The sequence below is a fragment of the Stegostoma tigrinum genome, chromosome 25 (genome assembly GCF_030684315.1).
Source record: "Stegostoma tigrinum isolate sSteTig4 chromosome 25, sSteTig4.hap1, whole genome shotgun sequence".
Classification (NCBI taxonomy): domain Eukaryota; kingdom Metazoa; phylum Chordata; class Chondrichthyes; order Orectolobiformes; family Stegostomatidae; genus Stegostoma; species Stegostoma tigrinum.
In genome coordinates, this window is record NC_081378.1 from 9,889,886 (window position 1) to 9,908,859 (window position 18,974).

Here is an 18,974-nt window from a genome sequence, read left to right on the forward strand (position 1 = left end):
TTTCTTAAACCTCTGCAGTCCACCTGCTGTGGGCTCACACACAGTTCCACTTGTGTGACATGCCTGGTAATGCTTTATTAGGTAAAAGCGTAGTATATAAGTACAGGTTGTTGTTGAAAAATCAGAAATCTCAATGCTTCAATGTGGCCAATTCATCACTGTAAGTGTTGGACGGCAGAAAGTGGTTTATAATCCCTCCAGTCAATTAGGGCATTACCTCAACTTAAAACTTTAAATTAGAGAGAAAATAATAAACAAAATGGGGAAGGGAAAATGAGCTAAGAAGCCAGAGAACATGCTCATTGTAATATAATTAAGAGGAAGCTGGGAAAAGTAGATGACAATTATATCTAAAGATTCATATTCTTCTACTTACTGTTTCCTTTTCAAATCCATATTTTGATTTAAGAAATTAAACATTAGTAGCAACTAGTTTACAGGTTGAAGAAGGAAGAACTGGTAAACATCCAACTAAGGAAAGGAATAAAAGCAGAAAATTCTGAAAACACTCAGCAGGTCAGACAACAACCCTACAGGGTTTACATTCAGATCAATGACTTTTCATCCAAACATAGTTCTACCTCACAAGTACTTCAATGACTGCAAAGAGTTATGTGATACAAAAATCATGAGAAGTGCATACGTATAATTTCAAGAACAAAAAGAAAGTTGCTGGAAAAGCTCAGCAGGTCTGGCAGCATCTGCGAAGGGAAAAACAGAGTTAACGTTTCGGGTCCAGTGACCCTTCCTTAGAATGTCAATCTCTCTTCATATTATATGGACTGGTATTTTAAACTTTTTAAAAAAGCCTTCTTCACTAAAGTAAGTAACATTCTGCAATGCTGATTCTATTAATGCAGCTATAATTCACTTACATATTTTGGTATGTATGTTTACATATTACAGAAACCAACAGTGACCCTCAGATTATGTGGAATCCCTACAGCGTAAAAGGAGGCCATTCAGCGAATCAAGTCCACACCAATCCTTGCCCACCCCCGCTGATCCCTGAAACCCTGCATTTCTCATGGCTAATCCACCTAACCTGCACATCCCTGGACACTATGGGCAATTTAGTATGGCCAGTTCACCTAACCTGCATGTCTTTGGACTGTCGGAGGAAACCCTCACAGACACAGGGAGAACATACAAACTTCAAACAGTCACCCAAGGTGGTATTGAACCCCGGGGCCCTGGCGTGAGGTAGCAGTGCTAGTCGCTGTACCAAACTGTGCATTGTTGTGCTGTAACTGAACAGATTTCATTAGGACGTGGGGGATTTACTCCAAACATGGCTAATCCCTCCCACTCAGTCCAGAGGTGTTATTGCGATAAAACAGTTGTGTGTCATTCAGGAGCAGCAGTGGTGATAAATGTACATTTGTTTCAGCTGGTAAACGAGGCTCTAGCACCAACTGATTTGCAGTTCCTCAATCATGCCTTTTGCGGCATCATGTGTAATCTGGAAGTCTTTCTGTCCACACTATTCAAAGAATTACACCAGTGATATAGTTGAGTGATTATTCAGTAAGGACACTTTCCAACTATCTTCTTTTGTTGGTTATCACTGACCACAAGATAAGTTATAGTTCTTTCAGTTATGAACAATCATGATATGTGAATCTTGCTGTTCTCTTGGGTAGATTTAAAGCAGGCTGGTGCTTGAACAGATGTAACAGCCAAAGATAAACACAATGCACAGTGTGCTTAACTCTCAACTAAAAACTACCTTTGATGTTGCATGCTGCCACACACTGAATATAGTGACTATTAACATGCTAGACGTTTTCTGAATATTTTGTTCTGGTTCAGATTGTGCTATATAACACATTGAAGACATGAACTTGCAGCTCTTTATGCAATTCCTCTGGGAAGGTGCAAGAATTTTGGATCGCTTAAACATTGGCAGGAACTTTAATCGATTTTTAAAAAAACCCTAATTGATGTCGCAAATTAATGGACAGTTCGGACTCAGGCTGGTGAGGTGAAGAAGCTTGCAAATCCGTCAAATATGTCGTACAGTTTGAAAAAATACATTTGTTGTTACCTCAATACTGGACTAGGAGTCTTTCAATGTTGCAGCTGTAAAATTCCCTTGTGAATCGTGAGTGAAAAATACTGTTAATGATTGTTGCCATACGGTGAAGCCCTGTTACCGCCGTGCGTCCCATAACTCTGAGTATCAATAGATACTGCAACGAAGCAAATATAGGTTAATTTTAACGTAAGTTTAAAATACGATTCACTCTTGTACACCTATTAATCGGGCAGATTTTTCTTTTATCTTACTCACAGTTATCTCCAATAGAGGCTCGTATTAATGAGATCTAACCTTACCCATCACTGATTTATGTAGCATATCTCTCTATCTTTCTGTTCATTTCACAATTCATCTGGAATTCTCATAAATACTCTTTCGGGTTCTGTCTCTTGCTTTAAAACGCTTGCTGCAGATTAGAGCCTGCTTGATTTTGCTCATCCGGGGAATTTTGTTGTTTGTTTATTTCTTTTAAGAATGCTTGAAGGTGGACCCAAGCTCCTTTTGATGAGTCAGTTAAGTTGAATTGGTTTGCATGCTTAATCAGTATTCAAAACGTTCCACGTACTCAGTGTGTCTTTCTCTCTCTCTCTCTCTCTTTCCAGAACAAGCTGCTTCCTGATGTGTGCACCTGACGTGTGCAACCGTTTGCAAACCCACACAAACCTTCATTAAAAACGGAGCAGATTGAGACGGCACTGAATAAGACAATCACTTGGGTTTGTCACAGTCACAGAGGAGTTACCGCTTCAGGCTTCTCGCCTTGTGAAAGTCAAAACCTTCCCACTCCCCCTTCCCCCCAAAACGAGGTACGTTACTGTGTTTTTTTTTAATTACATCTGCTGTAAACTTCATCTTAGTTTTGCGACCTGATTTTTTTTTCTTTCTGTCTTCTGAGAAAATTCAGCTCAGTTGCGAATCGAAATACCGTATGTTTCGAGGAGTTAAACTGGAGGTTTGTTTTCTTTTAAAATTGTAAAACAATTTGAATTCTGCTTTTCTTTTTAAAAAAAACTGTATGTTTTTGGCTTGTTGCGGAATGAAACAGCGTTGAGCAAAGTATTCAGAGGAATAATTTTACTGAGCATTAATCTTTTCGACACTTGATAAACTGCCTCGAATTGGTGTCAGTGTATAGAGAAGTTGGAGAGAGAGAGTGTGTGTGTGTGTTTATGTGTCCATATTAAAGGCTGGGAGCTTTTGCTGGTTCCTGCTCTGTCCCACATGATTCAGAGTTTCAAATGTGGTCGGTTTGACAGTGAGTAGGTAAGCATTATGTTCTTATATTGTCCTGCTCCGTGGGAAGGATATACACCGGGCCATGAAATAGTTACCCGTGTCAGAAGCCCAGCGTGTGGCTGCTGCTGACTGGCAATTAAAACCTGCGGTACTTAGTGACAAATTTGGAAGATTACAAGTGTCTGTGGCTAGAGGAGAACGTTTTGGGTTCACAAACTTCAACACAAACAGTCGCATTTGACAGTGCGATTATTTGCACAAAGGGTTTCTTGGCTTGAATCTGTGCACAGATTTCTGCCCACTCCCTTTTTTTAAATTGTTTTCTGTTTATTATAGATATTTTGTAATCAACATGCCCAAAGATATTTAATACCTCCTGGAGCAGGTGGGATTCGAACACAGGCCTCCTGGCTCGGAGAGAGGGGCACGACCATTGTGCCACCAGACCCTAAGCTGCTCAGGGGAGATATTTTCCTAATGGGCAGTTCAAAGATGTTATTGTTCACCTCTGGAGCAGGTGGGACCTGAACCCAGGCGTCCTCTCACAAAGTTGGGACAGTACCACTGCCCCACAAGAACCCCTTCAAATGTGTAAGATTTCCTCTGGGCTGGCCAACAGTCAATTCCCATTTGCTTCATTAACTCGTCATGGTAAAATAGAAGTAGGGATGAGTTGAGGAAGGAGTAGATGGCATAATTTCTTCAGAATTCACCATTGCTGACAACTTACAGGAAGGATACATTCAGTCTATGTATTCAAATATCATCTGACCCTATTAAATAGCCCACTGTGATTTAGCGAGAAGTTGCTACCATGGGCTCATGTTACTTATTGAAAACTTAAGGTAGCACATTTTCAAATCACTTAACCCCTCTTTAAAGCCTCTTAGTCACAGCGACACTGAGCAGTAATAGCTAATTTAACAGGGTTATAATTCCATGAGATTATAGCAGTGGCATGCAGTTTTGAGATGTATAAAACATGAAAAGCTGCATTCATTCTTTTAATTCACATTTTATTCATAAAACTTACTTAGATTCCTCTGAAATTGACATTGTGTTGTGCCACCTTTACGTTGCATGCAGGGATGGAAAGTGGAAATTCGAGGGTGGTGGCACATTGGACTAGAACACAAAGACATGATATTTGTATGATACAAGAGATACTTTGACGTGTCAGTGTATCTCTTTCTCAATCTCTTTTACAAATGTATTTTCAATATATATATTTTTAAATATCAGATTCGCAAGATATCTCATCGCGGTGTGACATAGTTTGCTCTGACAAATGCTAAAACAGTGGGTTCCTGATAGCAGACAGACTTTAGTGAGGAAAAACTCAATAATGCCAGAGGTTCTGAAAATTTAGAAGACCAATCAATTTGTGCTGCTGTTTTGCACCTCCTAGTGGCTGTCACAGACATTGCCGATATCAGGAGAAATTATTAGCCTCATGGATTTTCACCAGGCCAGTTAGTAGCTATTGTGAAGGAAGGTATGATTATTGAATCAGGAAATGTAAGAGTCATATCGCCAATTATCAGGAGGCTGCAGAGTATTTTCCATAAGTGGTTGACGTCACAGATTCTAAAGAGATTTTTGTTTTAAGACAGTGGATAAGAAAAGAGATAGTAGGAACTGCCGATGCTGGAGAATCTGAGATGACAAAGTGTAGAGTTGGATGAACACTGCAGGCCAGGCAGCATCAGAGGAGCAAGAAAGCTGATGTTTCAGGTCAGGAACCTTCTTCAGAAAAATCCCTTTTCCTGACGAAGGGTCCATACCCGAAACGTCAGCTTTCCTGCTCCTCTGATGCTGCCTGGCCTGCTGTGTTCATCCAGCTCTACACCTTGTTATCCCAGTGAATAAGAGAAATTAACTTGGTAACGAATTGTTTGAAGCATCCTTAGATGGGTTTGCTTAGTAGCACTTCCTCCAATGCCCTTTGTGGCATTTTATGGCAGGAAACTGGCACAGTATGGACTTTGACATACAAGCCCATAGATATATTACGAGGGAACAGAAATTGCTGCAATAGGTCAGTAGATCTCTGCAGATGGAGAGAAATCAGATTTAGAAAAGGAAAGGTCACTCAACCCGAAATGTTAGCTTTGATTTTTGTCCACAGATACTGCCGGACCACCGAGCTTTTCCAGCAATTTCTGTTTTTATTTCTGATTTACAGCATGCACAGTTTTTTTTTTCCAGTTTTTACTTAGTTTACCAGAGGGGCATAAATAGTTATGTTTTAATATTTCCTTATTCAATCTGTCAATGAGATTATTCAGTTAGAGTCATGGAGTCATACAGCACAAAAACAGACTCTTTGGTCCAACCAGTCCATGCCGAACATAATCCCAAACTTAACTGGTTCCACCAGCCTGCTCCTGGCCCATTTCCCTCCAAACCTTTCCTATTTATGTATACATCCAAAAGTCTTTTTAAACATTGTAATTGCACCTGCGTCCAGCACTTCCTCACGAAGGTCACTGCACATGCAAACCAACATTTGTGTAAAATAAAAATTGCCTCTTTTTTTAATCTTTCTCCTCTCACCTTAAAAATGTGCCGTCTAGTGTTGAAATTCTTCATTTTAGCGAAAAGGCAACTACCACCAACTTTATCTATACCACTCGGTATTTTATAAACTTCTGTCAGATCGCCTCTCCACCTCCTACACTCCAGTGAAAGAAGTCCCAGCCCATCCTAACCTTTCTCATAGCCTCAGAGAAAACCTATCACACAAATTGTCAACAAATGCAAAGGACTTAGGTTCATCCAAAACATTTTGCAACTCCTTTTTTAATTTGTTCCTTATTTGCTCATATATTTAAGCTCAACGGCCTCACCTCATGTATTTTATCTTGGTGGTGATGACCCTGTTACTAAATCCTGTGTCCAACACACTATGTGGTACTGTGTTTCAAACGGTGTGGAAAGAGAGGCCAAGTGCCTCAGTAATTTTTCAGGCAAAATTCCACAACTCAGAACTATCAAGTGTAGTACAACAGGGGACTGCTGTAGGGCATTTCTCCAACTGTAAAGTTTGAACAGGTCAGTGAAAAGACCTCAGTGCATCACTGAAGGTAATGCAGGTCTTTGTTAAAATGTATTGGATTAACCTGAATTCTTTGCATACATTGGAATATTGTGTGATGGGTTTACCTTGAGGCTATGGGAAAGGTCAGGGAGGTAAGGAAAACAGGTAATTTTTGCATATCCTACATTATTCTGTACAAGCAGGAGACAAACCTGTATTTCAGTTTGCCACCCAACTGATAGAAATGGCATATTTGTGACACCTTGCACAGGTAATGCGCAAAATGAACATTAGCAAAACCTCTGAACCTGGAGGCGACAAGACTTGAACCAAACTTTTGCCATTTGACAAACTGCTATTTCCAGACACAAGAGGACATGCCAAATTACACTTTGCTCATTAAACAATTTCTTTGATTGTCGTTATGATAAAAAGCATTAGGTATGCCATCTCTGCATCCTATGTATGTCGGGCCGACTCTATAAAACAACTAGGTCCAGAGAACCAGGGGGTTAACTTTGTCCATTTTGTAACAGATTTCCTGAAATCCTTTAAGAAATATTAGAAGGTTATTAGAGTATAAGGCCCTGTCCTGGATTATTATCTATTCAACAGCGAAATCTATGACATTGTCCTTAATAAGCTACCCAGAAAAACATATTAATAACCCCAAGTCTGACACACAGGATTTTTAAAATAAGCTGCTCTGCAAGTTAATTAACTGATACCTAGATTATAGAATTATAGAAATTTAATCATGGAAGCTCCTCCAATTTTGTTTCACAGCTCTTATTCCACTTAATCATTTTCAAGTGTTTGTCCAAATTCATTATTAAATATTATGAACACATCCTTAAATCAGTATTGAAATTATTGCAATCCGTATCTGGTAGTCCTTTGTATGATTTTAAAAAGTTCTTCTTGCCTAAAGAATGTAGCAACAAACTATGTTTTATTTAACATGAATGGCAAAATGAAACTACTCCTGCTTTTTTGGTAGAGTTCTGTACTTAGCAAAATGAGGGATATTAACACTGGATGCTCCCTCTCCCATCTCCTGTTGCTTGAAACCTATTTTTTAACCAAGTGTCTCCTTGTTTGGTTTGGCAATTTTGTTTTCAATTCCACTGTCGTGAAATGCCTGAGGTCTGTTGACCATTGCAAAGCTGCTTTATAAATGCAAGTTGTTGTTGCAAATGTGATAATTTTCCATTTGGTGTTGCCAGTACTAGTTAAAGCTAAGGTGAGACATCCTCTATTTAACCTCACAATGTGATTTCACAATAACCTCTAACGCAAGAAGAAGAACCAAAAGTTTATTTTCTTGCATCAGCTGTCCTTGACAAATTAGAAGGAATGAAGTAAGGAATATCTTCTTTCACACCTCCGGCTGCAAAGTACTTTTGAGGTACAGTCACTATCATCTATGATTCATCAAAAGGCTTTTCTTAAAGTGTTCACAGTTTTGTTTCCTGCTTGGGCATTTTTTGACCAGTTGTGTATTTGTGGCATTTTCCATTTCTGTTTTGCGGTTTATTTTATATAAATGGAGCTTGGTATGGGTCTGAATCCTTTAAGTGCCCACTGATTGCACACTGGACCCTTACATCATACAGACAAGGGAGTCTTCAATCTCATCATTCTGGGCTCAGGCCCACGTACATCACATTACTATCCATTTGGCCCAGGGGAATATTATCATTTTGGCTCCTGTGCTGATTGTGTATGATTCCAGGGAGCGAACGCCTTTCTGATCCCTCATCAAACTGGCTTTTTCTTAATGAATTAATTTACATAGTAAATAGCAACAGGCAATTCTGTCAGGCAAGGCAATAGTTGCAAAAGTGATTTTTTAAAAATTTTTAACGTTTTGATTTCGAAGTTCCGAAAATGTAAAACCAGTCTATATTTAAAAAGAATTTTAGCCTCTGTTTCCTTATGTATATTTTTGTTTAGCCTCGTTCTGGTCCATAGCGTAGTGGGTCACTTTGCTCCATTACAAGCTTTTTCACTTCACCTGAACATCGAATGTAGGGCTAATGGCACCACACTTCTTCAGTCAGCCTGTAAAATGGACAGATATATTCACACCTCTGTGATCAGCAATAATCTCAAAACATGCTTCACCATCGCAAGTCAGGAATCTTACAATCAGACATGTCGAAGCATGTCTGGATAAATTGCCTGTGTTTTTCTCCATTCTTGATGCTGGTGAGGGCATGGGTGAGAAGATGCATGGGCACCGTGGTACTGCTTGGGCAACATGGGCAAAACGAACCCAGGATCTTGTTCGCACCAAATAATCTCAGTTTGCAGCTCACATTGCCAATGGTCAATATTTGGTAATGACTTTAGATGCTTCTCACCTGACCCTGCTTACTTCACCGCAAGCCCATTGAGATGGATTGGAGCAACGTCTGTGTACCCCAGGGTAAACCCAGTGAACTTTAGTGCAGAACAAGGATAGAGAACAACTCTTCGTAACCGCGTATTTGTGGGATCCAGCTCTGTGCAAATTGGCTGCTGTTTTCCTCCGAGCAACAATGCATTTCGAACTCATACTTCAGGAGCACCTGATTAATTGCGAAGCACTTTGGGATGTCCTGGTTTTCTCGTTCACTTGTAGAATATAGTCAGGAAGGATATCAGTCCGTTTCAGTTTCTCACAATCTGATCATTTTGCGACGTAATGCTTGAAAGGGTGGCGGAAGGAGATTGAAAACCAATTTCCCTCAGTGTAGGATGTGCTTTAAAATGAATGTTGGTGAGAGAGCTATACAGTGGCCGTTCATTGAATAACCCTCTCCAAAGAGCTGGTGCGGGCATAGTGGGGCCGAATGGACTTAGGCACGTTAAACCGCCCGAGCTGTTCCTGGCCTGAGGACCACTTTCATTTTACGCTTAGCAAGTGTTGCTTTCCATAAACTGTTCACTGACTGCTGCTAAATGAACTCCAGCACTAAACACGACCCTTAACGGATGCTGATGTACGTTTCCATCACTTTTTTTTTGACTTTTGTTTCAGATTGTCTTCCTTGGCTGTGAACTCTTGCCAAGATGTTTAAATGTATTTTGTGCATTCCCACTGCAGCCATTGGTTTGATATTTATTTGTGTTTCTCAAGGGGGGGGGGGAATGGGTAACCAGATCAAGTTTTAAACTTCACGGCTACCTCCACCCGAGCTGAGTAACCAGATCAGCTCAGTTTTCTTTATTGTTTGTTACGGGTCCAGCGAATTGGTTAAATCGCGCTGTTCGTTAAGGCCCAGCGTTCGTTTTAAATGGCTTTATTAGTAGCACGTTGCTCATTATTCCTCCCAGCATCACCAGTGTACCAGGTTCATAGCAATTACACGAAACCCAGTGCTCTGTAGCTTTCGTTTTAAGTTCTTACTTACAACAGCAGCTCAAGGCAGCTCGCCGATTAATTATATGCTTTTACTTCTGCTCGGCAATTGGAGGTCAGGTGTCAGAAGGTGGTTGCAGGCTCTCTCGGAATGTGTTTCTGTATGAGTACTGATGGTCTGCATTTTCCTTTTTGTTTTCAAATCTCATTCAGGGATGATGATATTTTGAGTCTGAGTCGAACTCAGCTGGTATTTTACCTTATGTAACGAATGGGCCAGGAGAGAGTGTGTGTCTGTCTGTGTTGGGGCGTGGGAATGGCTCTGTTAACGCTTGCTGTGGGTGCCATGTTTAGCATTTAGATCTAAATTGGTTGATCATTAGGAAAAATGGCCCACACAATATCCACTTTACTCACAGCCTCTCGAGCACTGTTCGTTATTAACATGTAAAGTAACTTGTAGAGCAAGTGGAAATAATAATGATGAGCACTATCTCATTTGCTCGAGTTTCTTTCGCAATCCGAAATTGGAGGAAAACTGATGGTTCCGGTACCTCCCTTGAGTGTATTTTTATTTTGGCAAATGAATAACTTTTTTAAACCAAAACTTGACTTGAATTCACCAAAGTGCTCTCATGTTAACATTCGCATAGATTTGTGACTGCTCGTGCATCTTTTGGCAGTAATACATTATTTAATTGCTGCATATTAATACTGTTCTCGATTTAATACATTGCATACTCCCAGCAGTGAGGATAACTCATCGTTCATCAGTTACTGGGACTGAATTCGGATTGCATCGATAGTCTGACCTCCTTCGTTAATGGTTTAAAATCCTGCAGTGTGGAGACGGGATCCGAGCTTATCCCTATTCTTTGACCCTAGTTTTTTTAATATTAAAATCGCAGAGGAATCCTATAGGAGCCAATTGATCTAGTCAGTGAATATTGCCCCATTACTGAAGTGTTTTAGGTAGGGCCGGGGACAATAGCTGGGGCCATTGACTTATGCCCAGGGGCAAGGCTGAATTCCCATGCCAGTAGCAGTACCAGCACGTGTGATTTTTGTCCCTGCACCTAATTATACGTCCCAGTAAGTAGCATTCCCTCCAAATCGGAAGGTTGTAGGTTCAAGTGAAACTCAACTACAGCGACGTGAGCTCAATTTCTCAGGTGCCAGTCCATTGCTGTCCTGAGAGAACACTGCGCTCTGAGGTGCTGTCTTGCAGAAAAGACAGGTGAACCATGGCTCTCAATTTTTGCCTCAAATTTCTCTCTCGGTCGACAACATTTTTAAAGTAAGTTATTCAAGTCACTCTGTTGGGATCTTTTGTTGTACAGATGTTGTCTTGTTTCCTAAGTTACAATCTTGACTGAGCTTCAAGAAACACTCCCCTGAAAGTGGGATATCCTGAATGGTATTATATAAAATGAAGCGGTTTCTTCCTATGATCCAAATTTGAGCTGAATCATTGACCACGCACTGCTGAAGTGTTAAAAATCTATAGACGATGGTGTACACTTATTTTGCTGCAGCTCATTTCTCCTTTAACTGTCACACTTCATCCAGCTGTACGACCAAGGCTCAACTTCTGCAAATAGAATTTCTTTCATCTTATGTCAGGCGACGCTTTTAAAATAATTACAATTGTGTTTTTTTTCCTCAAGTATGCATTAGTGGCCTCGGTGTCAAAATGGAACTGGAAAATTTGCAATCCTATTAATGCTGCCATTATTTCTTTGTTGCCAGTTATCTATTCTGCTTTAGGCAGTATACGCTGTAAAATAATGGGGTTGCCTGATGTACATGTTTTAGTTCTGGTCTGAATGAGATCCAAGTGGATAATGTCTGTGGCTACCACTGGTAGCCAATGTTGGTTGAAAGTTGAAAACCGTCCAGACCTAAACGAAGACCTAAAAGAAATTTTGCCGTTAAATCTTGTGCATTCACCAGAAAAGCTTCCAGTTCAGACGACGCACCTCCAACAGTGCAGCGCTCCCCCAGTTTAGCGGTAAACTAAAGCTAAGGGAACACGGTGTGAAGCAGGATTAACGCTGCTGGGCCAGCAGCATCAGCGGAGCCGGAAAGCTGACGTTTCGGGTCTGGACCCTTCTTCAGAAGGCTGTCAAGTAAAGGTTTTAAAGTATCACCCACTTTTTGACCCACAGGCAGGCGTATTACCCACTCGGGCTTTGGTTGACGCGAGCTTGGGACAGTGATTCCTCACTTGCTTCCTCAAGCTCTTGATTTCACAATTACTGGGGCAGATTTGCCTCTCCCGCGGGCGCTTGTTGGATAATCATGTGTGCAGAGCTCAAGGACGGAGGTCTGCGCGTTGGAAATGGAGCGGTTCTGATTTCCCTTGTACCGTACATGTTCCTTAGACTGGAGATGAAGTTTCTGCAATCGAGGAGGGGGGGGAAACTATCTACTGACACCTCTCTCCTCCCACTCCAGCTTATTACTATGTTCCTATGGCCCTGGAATAAAAGGGCATTTCAAAGGACCTCCAAATATTCATTCTGCTTCCAATACGCCCCAATCTGACGCTGCCTTCGGTGACAGTGCTCCATCTGGGTTTAGTGGCTGCATACATCATGAAAAAGAGTAAGGATAGCGCCCATTGTCACGGCAACGCGGAGTGGTGCTCTATGTGATGACTGACCTGGGGCACAACTGATAGACCTGGTCATCTCAGTGGATTCAGAACTGTAGTGCGCTCCAACGCATCTCCACCTTCGGTGAGCCCTGGCGGGACTGACAGTTTCTCTTCCCTTTTTTGACTCACGGGGGCAAGCCAAGGACAGGATTTATAGATCTTTGACATTGCTTTTTGTTATTAATCCATCCATCCGTGCACAAATGAAAGTACGATAAAGCTGACACTCGTGAAGTCTGTAGAAACAATACAGGCACAACCGAGGAGGCTCTCGAACAGAATCCTGAACGAAATTGCCTTCCTCACAAACAAAATAAACCGACAGGAGAATTTCATAAATTTTGACATACTGGTAGTGGTATTCACTGATATGCTCCATCCTCAATATTAAACAGAGAATCCTCATTGTCTTTGCAAGTGAGAGGTCGGTTATTGATTTTTGATGGGAAGAATGGCAACCGTATTTGGCTGTGTTTTTTTTTAATGTTTTGAACTTTATTTGAAGAGGTTTAGTTTTTTTCCGAGTGCCGAACAACGAGCGTCATAATATTGTTCGTACACTAACCTGGATTTGCAGATCATCCAAAACACTTGCATCAAATATGCATGTTTAAGCAGGCGGCTTAGGCTATCTGTAGCCAGGCAGCCAAGATGTGGAGTATATCTGTCCGTCAAACCACTGCAAGACTATTTGAAATCCGCTTAGCGCTGTTTTATCATTCTTAATACAGGACCGCAGATGTTCTAAAATCCTCATCTGGTTTAAATGTATTGATTATTTCAGCACTAACAGACACTTATTGGTCACTTGCACATTTCACTTATTACACGGATTAGCAATGATTCCAAGCAGGAATGTCCTTGTAATTTAGCTGCTTGGGATTTTTTTTTTGTCTTTTCTTTCCCCCTTCTGCACTAAAATGGATCATTGTTTAAAGTAACATCACATGTTAAATACCCATTAGTTTGGTTAAATTGGATCTCAATAGCACTGATTTTTAACCTAATCTCTCAGAATGCTAGCTGTGGGGTTTTTTTGGAAAAGAGACAGAGGTTTTCCTAATCAGCCTGCTCACTGCTTTAACACAGTCACCTGGAGCAGATGGGTCTTGAACCCAGCTTGCCTGGCTAAGGGTTTGACAAATTACCACAGTGCAACAAGAGCCCAAAAACTGGCCTCTAACAGATTCTGGGTTAGACTGAGATTCCTACACATTGTAATTAAGCTGATTCTCCAGACTGACACTGCACTGCCGCGCTGTGGGACTGCTGCTGTGTCAAGAGAACGGTCTTTGAAATGAGACAACAAGGTGTAGGGCTGGATAAATACAGCAGGCCAAGCCACGTTAGACAAGCAGGGAAGCTGACATTTCAGGTCTGGACCCCTCTTCAGAAATGGGAGAGGGGGGAAAAAGATTCTGAAATAAATAGGGAGAGTGGGGGAGGTAGATGGAAGATGGATAAAGGAGAGGATAGGTGGAGAGGAGATAGACAGGTCAAAGAGGCAGGAATGGACCAGTAAAGGTGAGGGTAAGTCAGTCCAGGGAGGACAGATAGGTCAAGGAGGCGGGGTGAGGCTGGTAGGTATGAGGTGAATCTTTGAAATGGCATGTTTACTCAAGTCTCAGCCTATCCTTGCACACGGATGTAAAAGATGGCATGGTGATATTTTGAAGAAGGAGAACTCTTCAGAGTCGGACCCTCCCCCAACATTCACTAAAGCAGCTTATCGTTAACATTGGTTTGGGCCCTTGCTGTACCCAATTCCTACCATACACCCTTTCAACAGTTCAATCGTCCATCATTGGCTGTAAAGTGCTTTTCCTGGCTGAGGCCATCAAAGGAGCTTTGTGTATTAAAGTGCTTTCTTCAAACTGGGAGGTAGAGTTTGAGTGGGTTAGCACTGTTTGTGCGCTGACTTAGTTTTAATTTTCTTTTCTTCCTTTTTATGCATTGATGATTTCAATGATAAATACAGGATTTGAATGATTTCATTTCAAAATGAAATGGGTGAAAAAACAAATAGAAATGGTAGACCTATCAGTGACTGAGGAGCGAAGAGCCATTTTGTGTGTCAAATCCTGAGGAGAAACGTTTGTTGACTTCAGGCACCAGCAACATTGCAAACTGTTCCATCAACTCCAGATTATTGATTTAACTCTGTCTGCAGCAGATTCATTATCAGAGTGTCATACTTGGATATTTCCCTATTATACATGTGGAGATGTGTACACACAAATGCGCTCTCATGATTTACATCTGCATACAAATGCACACAATGTTAGTACCATCTCTTGGGACAGGCAAAGCATCAGAACAATGAACGGTTCAAATAGTGATATTTTATAGAATCTCTACAGTGTGGAAACAGGCCATTCGGCCCAACAGGTCCACAGCAATCTTTTTGAAGTGCATCCCACCCAGACCCATCGTCCTACCTTTTCTTGGAACGCTGAATTTCCCAAGGCTAACACACTTAACCTATGCATCCTTGAACACTATATGGGCAACTCAGCATAGCCCATTCACCTAACCTGAAAATCTTTGGATTGTGGGAGGAAAATAGATCACCCAGAGGAAACCCGCAGGGAGAATGTGCAAACTCAACACACTGTTGCCCAAAGGTGGAATCAAACCCACGTCCCTGACTCTGAGACAGCAGTGCTAACCACTGAGCCACGATGCCATTACTATCATAGGCAGTAAGTCCTGCATTGCCCCAACCCCCACCTCCTGACCGTCAAAATCGGTCAGAGATCACCTCAATCAACTTTAATATACCAAAGATTACAATGGGTCAGAGTGTTTCAGCTTCAAAGAAAGACTAGATAGGTTGCAGCTGATTTCCTTGGAGCAGAGTGGGACCTGATTGGTGTATATGAATTTCTGAACGGCATAGATGGAGTACATTGGAAGAAACTTGTTTTCCCATAGAAGAAGGATCTGTAACCAGTGGGCATCGAGTTGGGGTAGAGGGCAAGTATTTAAAGGGGATATGAAGAGGTTTTGTTTTCACCCAGAGGGTGGTGGGTATCTGGAACTCACTGCCTGAAAACTCAGAAAAGGTGGAAACCATCACAACATTAAAGAAGTTTCTAGATGAAGACTTTAAACACCATATGTACAAGATTATGGGCCACGTGCTAACAAATAGCACTAATGTAAAGTGATTTGTGAAGGTTGGCATGATGGGCCAAAGGGCTGCCTTTTGTGTGTAAAAATTCCATGAGTAAGATACTAAATATTTCATGAAATTGATTATGAATGTCAACACATATATACATAACACCTCTGACATAATGCACCACAGGGCTTCACAGGAACGTTACAGAACAAAGTATGACACTGTGTCACATCAGGCAATATTTAAAAGCATGGCCAGAGAGTGTACTTAAGGAGGAGAGGGAGATAGAAAGGTTTGGGGAGGGTGTTCAAGAACTTGGATTTTAGTGAATTGAAGACATGACCACCAATGATGGAGCTTTTAAAATTGGAGAAGCCCAAAAGCCCTAAAGTTGGAGGAGTGCCGGCATCTCGGAGGGTTGAACATCAGAGGAGATTTGTAGTTGGGGAAGAACAGGGCCGTTGAAAACAGGATGAACACTTTAAAACGATGGCTCCTGGTCAAGCAACAGTGTGGATCATTACAAACCAGGAAGATGGGTGAATGAGGCTTGTTGTAAATGAAGTCTGGAGCAGCAGAGTTTTTGATAGCCTTGTTTTTGTATTTTAATGTTCAGTAATATTACATGACTGAAGGGGTTGCATGGTCATCTCTTACCTTATACAGCCTGCTCACTCCAGACTTGGGGTTTTCCCATTTTGTTCTTGATGCAACTCAGTCAGCAACAATGCTCCCCATCCTTTAGCTTGTAATAATTCATTGCATTGCTCTGCATAGAACATCTCATTGACAGTATAATGGAAAATCACCATAATATCTGTAATCAGTCTACAGAACAGTGGAAATGGGTCAGGTCACTCAGATCACATCTAATTAACATGGAGCTATTTAGAAGATCAAAAGCAAGCAGCACAATTTTCTATTCCATTGTGCTTTGGGTGGATTTTTTTTGGACAAGAATGTCTCATTGCTTTGATTTATCTTCCAAAACTCTACTTAAAAATATCAGAGTGAAAATCAGCCTTAATCTACATGGGCCTATACAATATTTATATCATGTTAGCTGATATTTCCATCTGTCAGGCAATTTCAGCTCGCATGAAATTAAAACTACACATAATCTAAAACCATTAGGCTTGTCTATAAGAGCACTCTCCATGCCGTTTTTATCAAATCTATTTTATTGTTTGGATCCCAGCTGATCATAATACTGAACAAGCCAGATCCCAGACTGACACCAAGCTTGCTAAACTATAAGTTTTAGTTGTGCAGTTTGGTTAATGGTGGTGATCAATAACTGAACATGTTCACCATAGGCTACCCAATGGACTTTTAAGCAAATAACACAGGTTTATAACAATAGAATAAAAAAAAGAAAGATCTTTCATCACAAACAGCAAAATGATTCAACCCTATTTCCCACTAATATCCTGTACAGAAACTCAGCCCCAATTAAGTTTTGCTCCTTTCTTCATTCTTTAATATTTCTCCCAATTGAGGAGGTTGTAAGCATATCCTTATGGAGTCATACAGTCAGTCAGCACAGAAACAGACCCTTTGGTCCAATCAGTCCATGTCGAACATAATCTCAGCTAAACTAGTCCTACCTGCCTGTTTGTTGCCCATATCCCTCCAGATTTTTCCTATTCGTGTACTTTTCTAAATGTTATTTAAACTTTGTAATTGCACCTATATCCACCACTTCCTCAAGAAGTTCATTCCACACATGAACCACTTTCTGTGTAGGAAAAAAAATGGTGCTCATGTCTTTTCTAAGTCTTTCTCTTTTTGCCTTAAAAATGCACTCACACGTCTTGAAAACCCCATCCTAGGGAAAATATAACTACCATTAGTCCTTCTGTAACCCTCATTATTTAATAAACTTCTATCAGATTTCCCCTCAACCTCCAATGCTCAAGTGGCAAAACGTCCCAACTCACCCAGCCTTTCTTTATAACTTTATGGTAGCTCTTGACACTCAATCCCCATTGCTGTCTGTCCCTGACACATTTTCACACGAGTTATCGCACTGACTTTACTCACTTAATGTAAAGAAAAAAGGCTAGGCTGTTTCTAGTTGCTTTGATTACTTTGTGAGTTCAAAATAGTTTATCATGAGCTGATCATTTCTTCAGAGCTAAGCTTGCTGCTGGCCTTTCCATCTGTGTCTATCGCTCATTAAACTTCAATTTACTGAACATTTCAGTGAATATTTGACTAAATAGCTTACCTAGTCATTTTAGATTTTGGGGCTGCTGTTTAGACCCAATATAGTTTAAAAAAACAAGAGTTTCTGATCCTTTACAAAACTTAAATGAGTTTCTCATTGGTTTATCTCTAATTGAGGGCACAATATTTTGAATAATAATGTATTCTCTGGCTTCATCACATTATATTCCAGCTTCCACTTAAATTTATCTCTGCTTTTCACCTCAACTCTCCCCTATGATTGTTAAACAGTTCCACATTCATGCCACTCTCCAGGGTTGAAGTAATTTTCTTTAATTGCCAATTTAAATTATTTGTGATCTTCAACACTGGACTCCTCCACAAATGAAAGGTCTTGCTACAATTACTGTATTGAAATCCCTTCACAACCTTAAAGAAATCAATCAGGTCACACCGTTCAGTCTTTTTCCAGCAAAAAGAACCTCAGATTGTCACTGTTTCCTGGTGAGAATCTTTCCAGAAAGCACCAATTTCCTTCCAGCAATCTGGACAAAACCTCAACTATAAAATGTCAATAAGCTAATCTCCACCACCCATTCCCTGAAGGGATGGAGATGATATTATTCAACTTGAATTAACCTCCTAAGTTAATTTTATCAGGTGCAGCTGGTGGCGGTTTCACCTTGGGACTTAAAGTTACAAATAACTGAGCGCTAATAGTGATGTAGATTTCTACATCCGTGATGTTTCCCCCTTCATTGCTAACTCCTTGGCAGAATTGAAAATTGGTAACTTCTCTGCCGCAAAATATTCGACTATCATTACTGCAATACATCACTTTGCCTGATAGTGTTATTCATTGTTAATCAAGTGTTTACTACCAAAATTGCATAATTTCTTTAAAGCATGAGAAAAAGGAACGTTTTCCCTATTCTGGAGAAAAAAGATGACTTATGGCCTAATGTTTTGGTCTCTAGAGACCTGTGAAATCCTGTAACTAAGTACAAAGCCAAAGATTTGTCTGCTTGCTTGGAAAGATACTCTCTTGCCAGTTTACTGGCATTGTGTCAATATTGGCTCTCCAAATAACAATGTACCATGTGCCATTCTCATGTTTTCATCCCATTACCCTGCACGTTCTTCCTTTTCAGATAATAATTTAATTCCTTCTTGACTTCTTTAATTTTACCTGCCTCCACCACACTGGCTCAGGTGATATATTAAAGTCCTAACCACTCACTGCGGGACTATCTTTGCCTTTGTGTTGTCATTGCTTCTTTTGCAAATTATCTCAACTATGTGTGACTTCTGCTTCTCAATCCTTCCACCAAATGGGAACAGTTTCTGTCGGCTTATGCT

General features: G+C 40.7%; 1 protein-coding gene across 5 annotated transcripts in view; it reads left to right on the plus strand.

Moving 5' to 3' along the window:
* The first annotated feature begins 2,584 nt into the window (after positions 1 to 2,584).
* celf2 (cugbp, Elav-like family member 2) overlaps positions 2,585 to 18,974 on the plus strand; it is a 910,164-nt gene continuing 893,774 nt past the window's right edge. For 4 of the 5 annotated variants that reach the window (XM_059654470.1, XM_048554197.2, XM_059654471.1 and 1 more), the window contains exon 1: positions 2,585 to 2,847. The gene's annotated coding sequence lies outside the window, so the exon portion shown is untranslated. Of the gene's footprint in view, positions 2,848 to 2,978; positions 2,994 to 18,974 lie in introns of those variants that run through there. The other variant, XM_059654472.1, reaches the window with a different exon arrangement.